General features: G+C 41.8%; 1 protein-coding gene across 4 annotated transcripts in view; it reads right to left on the bottom strand.

Moving 5' to 3' along the window:
* Positions 1-9894, bottom strand: part of tecpr1a (tectonin beta-propeller repeat containing 1a) — a 35809-nt gene that overhangs the window by 7274 nt on the left and 18641 nt on the right. The gene's annotated exons all lie outside the window — the stretch shown is intronic.

The following is a 9894-nucleotide window of genomic DNA, read 5'->3' as shown; positions in this document are numbered from 1 at the left end:
GTAACATGAGGCAGGCTGAGAGGAACTATGTTTCCCATCCTCTGGACCTCGTGGATGACAGCGTCAGTGTAGGGCAGGTTTGCCCGATCTTCCATGCATGGCTGTCTGGACTGTCCAATCAATCTGTCTATCTCAGCCTGGACATTTGCTGTGCAACAGGAAGGGGACAAACAGAAGTTGAAACATTATTTCATCAACTGGCCACAACAGGACAGCTTATAGACTCGTGGAGAGATGGATACAAAAAATTGTGAATAGATAGAGTTGTGTTCCTCTTATATACAGTATTTTTGAAATGTAGTTTGTTGTTTGTTGTACAGAGTTAGTCATAAATGTGGAAGACACTAGTGATTGCACAGTATTTGGCACCTTAGTAGTTACATTTTTAAATCTACAAAATTACCAGCAATAAATTTCACCCTTCTGCACATTACTGAGTTACTGAGTAAGAACAATGAGCTTCATTGGCTTGGTTTGTGCTCTTACCCTGGATCTCAGGGTACTTTGCCATGTAGAGGAAAGCCCAGCGCAGGGTGGTGGACGTTGTTTCAGAGCCAGCCACAAACAGATCCAAGACACATATAACCAGGTTTTCCTCATCAAAAGTATTGTCAGCCTGCCCTTTACTCTGAGAATATGTACAAATACATGTGCATAATTCAACATATACAGCTAATACAGTGGAGGTCATAAACTCTTCATCAAAGAGTGAAACACTTTTAATCTGTGTTGGACCTTGCACTTTAAAAACATTTAAAAAGCTTTGCTTTGTTAGATTAAAAGAGGTGTGTCCTGTTGCAGATAAGACGTTAATAGAGAGTGCTGTAAGACAGAGGCCATGGAAAGAGCTCACACCTGGTCTTGAAATGAAATGTCATGTCAGTACAACACATTAACAGTTAATAGGTCTGATGTAGGTGCAAAACGAGCACATGTGGTGCTCACAGGAACAGAACATCTTCGTGAACAACAGTGTAAGAATTACAAAGCTACATTTAGTGCCAGTCACCATCTGAATCTCATTCAGGTAGCGGTCAATGAAGTCTCTTAGGTCTGAGGGATCCCACTTCTGTTTGTGCTCCTTAAGCTCTACTCTTATAAAGTCTTTTGTGTCTTCCCAGATGTGCAGGAATGTCTGATGTGGCCCTGGCAAACTTCTCATCAGCAGAGGGAATGAGTTGTAAAGCTGCAGAAAGCAGATTGGAACAATATAGATAAGACGAAATATTTTCTACTTAAGACAATCAATACCAAATGTTGAAATTCCATTTACAAATTGGCTCTCATCTTACACATTTTCCATCTTGAGCTTTTTGTGTACTAGATATTACATATGTGTGTCTAGCTAGAGCCACTCGCATGAACAATAAACTGTTTTACAATGAGGAATCTATTGCATAACAATGGTACACAGCATTAAGATTTCATCAATAGCTTTAAAATACAGTACCTGTGCCCAGATGGAGCCTTCAATCTGGAGAGCTTTGTCAAAACACTTCATCATTTTCATGAACTTCTCATCAACGTACTCGAATCGATGACCAAAAACCAGGGAGCAGATGATGTTGGAGACGGCCTTGTTAATGATGAGGTGTGGGTCGAATGGCTTACCTTCACAAACACAACAGTGGATGTAAATTGTGTTTTTTTTTTGATCTGTCACTGTGCACTGTGCATTTACCTTCATAACTGCTGATGTCCTTTGCACAATGTGTAAATTCATCCAAGATGACAGGTTCAAGTGACTTCTTGCCGAATCCAAAATATCTGAGGGTTGAAAGTGCAAAACGTCTCTGCTGCTTCCATAGGTTCCCACTGCTGAAAATTATACCTGATAAAAATGAAGGTACAAATCAGGGAAATTGAAGAATATTATTTTACATTAAATATGAAACTTTTTTTACACAAGTTGTATCTTCTCAAGAGGAGAGATCAGTGCTGTTATTGTATATGAATGCGGTCAAACTATTTGCTTGACCAACAGGGAAACTAATAAAACTTTCTCACACAACACAGGGTGAGATATAACTCAAAGGAAGCAGACAAGGAGGATGATGAAGATTTGACAAAATTGATTTTCTATTATCTGTGTATTACTAACAAATACGTTAATCAGTAATCTTTGCATCTGTGTGTGTTACATCCTCTCACCTAGTCCATGGGCTGCGTCCTGCTGCAGAGGGAGGTCTGGGCGGTCCACTAGGCTGTCTCCCTGATTTACCAGAGCTTCTTTCAGAACCTCAAATCCATTTAACACCACCATCCTTGTCTGGCCCATTCGCAGACTGTACACATCTCCATATTTCCCAGCTAACTGTGAGTGGATATGAGAGAAGAGGAAGAACATACATACAAGAGATAACAGCAATGATGACTCCTATCAGTTAACCTGTTGCAGTTTTAATGGTACATTTTTTACATCTGCTGATCTACCTGTGTCAGACTCTCATGGGTCCTGTTGTGGTCCACAGTGAATATGTTGCCCACAAGGGGTAATTCCCGGGGGCCTGGAGGGAAGTTGGCTGGCCGATGGTTTTTGATATAATCTGCGGTGAGGATGAAAACTGTCATAAAGAGCAGCAGACTTTTGAAATCCCAGGCCACGTACGATCCAATTAAAGAAAATATTGAATCCATTCTGCCAACAAAGACTCAAGCCTGTCTAATTGAGGTTCAGGTTTTTGCTACTTCTTCTGTGAGACACAAATCTGATGTTGCTGGCTCCTGGCAACTTGGCGAGGGATTACTGGTTGTACTGGACTCTGACCTCTTTATTCATAGAAAAAGGATGTCAAACACTGTTAATCAGTGACCCTAAAACAATTATACTAAGTTAGCCGTAATGTTTATAATGTGTTTTAGGGAGTGTTTGTATAAGATATTACACAAATAGCCAAATGCAAATTACCTGGTACTAAAACTAAAACGTACACAATTAGTCCCTACCAGACATTCAAAATAACACAGCTGTTCCCAGATTTTAACAACACTTTCATTGGGAAAACAACTGCTGGGTGTATTGTTGTGTATCCACAAATATATAATTGTTCAAAAACCAAATGAACCTAAATTCAGTATCCTAATGTTTAAATATACTGCAAAGATGAGTATGTATCCCAATGTTGGCATATAAAGAAGTGTTTGATTGAATTGGTGGGGAAATGTTTTTAAATGTTCCACTTTGACAGAAAATATAACAAGAGAAATAATTTTTTGGTTATACTTCATTTTATTTCTTTACTTTCACCCTTTCAGGAATCATCTCATGAGATAATGTTGCTTGTAGTAAAATTGCTGAATACATTGCTAAAGTCATCTTATAAACGTAAGTTGCTGTGTGGTTGCTAAAACCCAATTCTTAAGCACCATTATAACAAAGATGTATAAACATTGTTTTGTGAAAGTATGCTTCAGGACTTTGGCTCTTATGCTTTCCTTACTCTTTACTCTGACAGGAAGTATAACTAGTAAGTCTGCATAAAACAAAATGTAATTGCTTAAAGGTTCAGTGTGTAATATTTCTGAGGATCTATTGACAGAAATGCAATATAACATAATGAACCATTATGGTTTTATTACCTTAGAATGAGCCATTTTATCTACATAACCGCGGGTCCACCCTTACATGAACGGATAGACTGTATGGAGGTGGACATATTGTGTCATCGTGTTTCTACAATAGCCGACAAGGACAAACAACGCTACAGAGCGCGTTTTGTCATCACGGCGTTCTTCTTCTGCTTGTGTAATTCCAGCAGTTTAGACACCTGTGACTACATTGAATAAGTACAAAGAAATAATAATAATAATATACAGTCCGAGTAGTCTTCTGGTTTATTAAGTAAGAAGAAGTATGAAGAGAAGTGATATTTGGACAAATAAACGAGCACGCTGTTATTTAGCACGAGAGCCGACAGACTGTGGATCTTTATACCATGAAGCCAGACAGAATCGGGACTGATGACAGCAGAAATCAGGATGTTTTGGATTTTCCCCAGATGGAAGGCTATAATGTGGGACCGATGTTATTAAAGCGGTGCTGAAGTTGTCTATTTTCTGCTGGACAGGTGTTAGCCAGACTTTAGCGATGCAAATGAAAACTGTTGTTTGATAGCTTTAGCTAGAAGCTTGCCAGAATCACAGAGAGACATGAGTGTTTCCCCTGTCAGTGGTGTAAAATATGTTGTTGGATTAATTTCATGTCGCCTACTTATTCTCAGGCCTGTGGGTTGGCTTTGCCGGTTTTGTTAGTGTAACCGGCGACCTCGGGTACGGGAGGCGGACATGCTGACGAGGAGGCTAAAACCCATGGGCACTAGTGTCGGTTGCCAGTGCGTCTCTTAAAGTGTTGGGGAGTGAGGTTTACTCACTGCACAGCCTCGCTAGCTTCCATCACATTAGCGATACAATCAGCTAACAATTGGCAATAAAACGGTAAAGTTAGCTTAGAGCATGGAAGCTGTGTGTCCCTTTTTGCAGGAGTGGAGTCAGGTGTACAGGACCTGTTACCAGCTGCCAGCCATCAGCCTCATCATGCTCTGCCTCTTATACCGGGTCCTTGCCTCCACTAAGCGCCAAATCGTAGACTCACATCAGTCATGTTCAAGCCGTTCAAACCTGCGACTAGCTCTTGTGCCTGTTCCCTGCTAACCCTGTTCTTTTGCGGTGCAGATCTCCCTGCCTGGCCCGTTTCCTGCCACTTTTCCACTCCTGCCCATGCACGCCCGGTACTGTGGGCCCATGACCCTCGGACTGCCGCTATTCCTGGATTCCCAGCCTGCTGTCCCTGGACCCCCCCACTCTCTGGACCCAGCATCTAACATCCAGCATACTGTTAATAAAACCCTGTTTCAATTCCCCAACTCTCTGAGTCTGAGTACTGCATTCGAGTCCGAAATCAGCTGATCACTTGGCAATAAAACGGCAGCTTTCAGCATCAAAGCTCAGATCAATAAGCTAAACTCTTACTGCCCTGGTGGAAAACATGTATTTATTTTTACTGCTAATGATGATACATAATAAGACAGTGTGCCTATCAAGTGACCAATAATGAATACTGTCCGAATTTAAAAACCTAGTGTTTCGCCACTGTGCGCACACGTGTAATTTGTACTTTCACATTATAAATGCCCATTAAAAACGTTGCACCGCTTTATAACAAGCTGAAATTATAGCTGTCAGTAGTACTTTCTGTTTGTTGTATTTCAAAAAATTTAAGACACATTTTGGTAAGATTTGCAGATTGCTTATCTAATCAAGCAAAGCGAGAGGAGCCTTGATCCTCACCTGACAATGCCTTTGTAAACCTCATGTATTGTGGTTTATAATGGACTGTGGTACAGAAACAGTGAGGCTTACATTTTGTCAGTGGTCATAATTGATGCACTAGATGTGATAGTTTGAGATTTTCTCCATTTACTTTGGTATGTTAGTCCAGATGAGCCAACCTTTCCAAGATGTAAAACAATGTATTACAGGTGTATGAGACATCATGAAGCACTTCACTTCTTGATGTGGCTCTTGTTTAATGTAAGTAGGGGAGGCCGGGTATGGTTGTAACATCGGGAGAGTTGTAACAACACCAATTCCACCAATTGGAGATAAGATTGGAGTTAGGTGATCATTTCAGAATTTACCTAATTCCTGATCAGGTATGGTGGTTATCAAGTCTGGAAAGAGGTGCATTCAGAACTATTTTTTGTTTAGCATCTATACTATTGAAGTTGTAACAAGGGAACACATTGCATTTGACATCAACTCACGAGGTCTGTGATATTCTTGTAGAGGATTGAATTGGTGCCATTTGTAATGAATAAATGTGGGTACTTTGTATAAATTTGAGAACTCTAGCTAAAAAATTCAGTGAGTTATAGTTACTGAAGCAAAAATTGTTAAAATCATACCCCGTCTCCCCTAACGATAATATCCACAATAACATATGCTTTTACTGAATAATTAAGTAAATATAACTTCTTAATATTTCTATCTGAAGAAACCTGATTTCTTGATTAGCAACTCTCTTTCATCTCTTTTGTCCTGTCTCAGGCACTGTAGCTGTAGTACTCGCTTGGATAGGGGAGGGGGGGTTGAAATTGTTGTATTTTGCAACCCTGACCACTAGATGTCACTAAAACTTACACAATTAAGTGCAATTTATACTTCTGCGTCAAATCCACGACATAGGTGTAGGCTATAGGGCTACGCAGAGGCTATGCTACGCCGTCGCCTGACGTGCACCTCCTCCAAAATGTAACTACACATCGAGTCGAGGCGGGCCGTAAGCTCTGTGATTGGTCGGCTGGGTAGCCTCGCAATGCTTCCGAGCCGACCGGAAGTTCCCCGCGCTTTGAAGTAACATTTACTATCGGTCAAAACGGCGGCTGTAACACAGTGAATCAATATATTTGACCGTTGCCACCCGAGCGAAATGACTCATTTTGCTATCAGAATGTGATCCATCTGGTTGGTAACATTTGAAAAGGCTACACCAGCTACATATACAATTTTACCCCCATTTACATTAGCAGAGCACTAAACCGGAAGTTAGCCTGCTCGGCCGGCAAAAGTCAACACAGTGGACGCTGTAGCGCTACTGCCGACTAGCGTTTGGGGATGTAATTGCAGAATGACAGATAAATGCATGGCTACGTGCGTATCCTACGGCGTAGGTATGCACGTAGACCCTACGCAGGAGTTTAAATGGGCCTTTAGCCTTTAAATGCATTACTAAGCCAATCAAGAGAGGCTGCTGTGAGAGAGAGAGATAAATGTGAAGAAGAGGACACTGGTTCTTGGGGGGCTTTCATAGAAACAGTTTGACTGCCTGACACATATTCAAGACATAAGAGTGAAGTACAACATTTTAAGTAAGAAAGGTTTTAATTAGTATAACAGTTTAATTTAAGATACTGTCACTATTTCTTCAATAAGTCCTATATCTCTGCTTCTCCTGTGCCTGACCTTATCTTTGCCTTAAGAGACCTTAGTCTGTGTATGGTTAAACATGCTCAGTGTTGTGCATGCTGAAGTCTCAAAATAATGTTTCCAGTAAAGAGGAAGTCAAGGTCCACTCTTTTGCTGTAAATTAAACCAAAAGGTAAAGTGTCCCTGACAACGTATTTGTTTATCTAGCACACATGAGGGGAAGAGTGAAAAAAGGTCTGATAAAGAGGGGAAGGTCAAGAGTTGTACTTCTTAAGTTTATATAATTTTTTAAGTAAATATAAATTTTTAGGAAACTTTAAGACTTCTCTATGTCTCATTTATGCATTGCCTGATGACATCAAGATAATCATTTTAATCAGGAAAGAAGGCACTATTTGCCTATATGTCACCAGCCATTGTGAAAATGAAACATCATCTTGAGATTAAAAGAACAGAAGGAAGGTTTTCTTTGTAAAAGATGGTGACAACCCATGATTGATGTCTTTTCTACATCTTGTTTGTGATTTTCATTTGTGTGATGCATTTAAGATGTATGTTCAGTTTGTCTTGTTTTTAAATTAAAACCTTCTATATCTGGTCTGTATGCATAGGAATTTAGAAAAGATTACACAGTCATAGTTTGTTGAAACTACATGATATTTTTTATTGTTAATTTGTGACTATAGAGCAAAGGGGTCTTGGAACTACTGGTAGTAAATGTACGCTACCTATAAAAAAAAGAGGAATGATATGAGGATATGAGAATGTAAGAACCAATCAATCTGATGGCTAACTTATAGCAGCCAGTGAAGTTTGGAAAAAGGGTAAGGTCCTTCCTGCCAATAAATTATTTTTAGTTTAGAGCTCAAGAGAGGAATTTGGGGGAAAATAAAGAAGGGGCGAAAGAAGAGAAAAAGGGGGAACTTTTGGGGGCTTCTGTTTTTTGCATTTTAGAAAAATAAATAAGTTTCTCTTTGGGTGCACACCTTAAGTAACTAGAAAGAGTTTTTCGTCTCTTTTTGTCTTAATTTTCTTCCTCCTCTTCCGGACGGGTAAGTTAGTATTCTTATACTTTAACATCCACACTGCCTACATTGACACACCTCATTCAGGGCTGGATTGGCCATCGGGCATTTCGGGCATTTGCCCGATGGGCCGAAGTGCTTTGTGGGCCGGTACATACTTTAATTAATTATTTTATTTATTTATTTTTTATTTGTTTATTTATTTATTTTGTCTGAACGGCCTATAAAACTCTCACATTGTGCATTATCTTCTTTTGTGGGCCGATGTTTTTTTTGTTTTTGTTTTTGCAACGGTATAAACTATTAAAGGTGGTGGATTGGCCAATTGGTCATGATCGACTCTGGGCTGGACCAATTATAGCCGAGGAGGTCAGATGCACCCTCCCCCTTCAACGGATCAGCAATGAGCAATCACATATTATTGCTGCTTAACAAAAATGGAGAACAAAAAACGTAAAGGAGGCGCCGAAAAAATTAGGGCCAAAAAGAAACTAGCCCTTCAGACAGATGCTGCCAAATGTGCTAAAATATCACAGTTGTCTGGTGGTGGCTATAGTGGAGCTTCCACTTCAGTAAAATTAGCAAGTGATAGAGGCCAGCAGGTTGAAGAGGGAAAGGGAAGCAGGAGGAGGAGAGACCCGAGGCGGCCGCCGGTCCAAGTGGCAGAACTGAACTTGAGGTAAGAAGTTATGAGCTGCAGTCTATATCTGGGTCAGATTATAAACCAAGGTTAGGTGCAGCCTCTCTCAACCCGTAAATAAATGCATCCATCGATGATCCGGTTCTAATCCGCGCTCATATAGTTTTTTTCTCTCTCTCATCAAAATCGAATATGTTCATCAGTGGTACAGACAGTCTACATCAAGCAGAGACACGTTTGTGTGCATTTTATTTTGTGATTTCACCGCGCGTCCGAGTGAAGAATGTGCGCGAGCCACAATGAGTAACACAATATTAACAATCTAGTAACTATTATTAACTAACAAGAAACTCTGATTAACTCGTAAGTAACGGGTTACGACTAAGAGGAGAGCGCACGAGTGCCAGGTGCCGAAGGAAGGTCAAGACTGTAAAACCGAATGAATGTGTCAGGGAAATAGTCTGAACAATCCAGTTGCTAATAGTATGTTTGGATGCAGGGAGCCCGGCCCTGGGAGACCCAAAACACACTAGCAGCTGGTCAGCCTTCCTCCAACGGGAGGACCTCAGAGTGTAAATACTCAGTGCTCTGACAGGGCAGAGCAGATGAAGTCTCCCGTCCTCCGCCGTCACATGAGGTGGAGGATGAAATGCCTGCAGCACTGAGGACCCTGCCGCACAAGAAGGCACTTCAGGGATGTATCCTGAACGAGGGTGCAGGATAGCCCTAATATTCCCCGGGGCAAACTCCAGGCTTTGCGGGGAAACCGAAAGCGCTTGGAGGTCCCCCACCCTCCTCAGAGAGGTGATAGCAAGGAGAAAGGCCATCTTGAGGGTCAAGTGCTTAGCCTCAGCTGACTCCAGAGGTTTGAAGGGGGCCTCAGCCACCGCCCCAAGAACCACTGCCAGATCCCAAGTGGGAACCTTGGACCGAGTCGCAGGTCTCATCCTCCGGGCACCACGGAGGAAACGTACAACCAAGGGAGGTTTCCCCAAGGACCCCTCCCTCAGAGGGGTGTGGAAAATAGCTGCCACGTACACCTTGAGGGTGGAAGGGGAAAGACCAGCAGAGAACCGGTCCTGGAGGAACTCAAGTACCTGAACCACCGGGCAGGTAACAGGGTCCACCGACCGCTCCCTACACCAAGTGGAGAAAACACTCCACTTCAGGCCGTACATCCTCCGTGTGGACGGGGCCCTGGAGCTCAGGAGGGTCTCGACTGCTCCGGCTGTTAGACCCGCCTCTAGGTACTGTGCCCCCTCAGGGGCCAGACCCACAGTCGCCATATGGCGGGGCAAGGGTGAA

Source organism: Micropterus dolomieu, linkage group LG14 (assembly GCF_021292245.1).
Source record: "Micropterus dolomieu isolate WLL.071019.BEF.003 ecotype Adirondacks linkage group LG14, ASM2129224v1, whole genome shotgun sequence".
Taxonomy (NCBI): domain Eukaryota; kingdom Metazoa; phylum Chordata; class Actinopteri; order Centrarchiformes; family Centrarchidae; genus Micropterus; species Micropterus dolomieu.
Note: the sequence above shows the minus strand (reverse complement) of the source record. Positions and strands in the feature narration are given on the sequence as shown.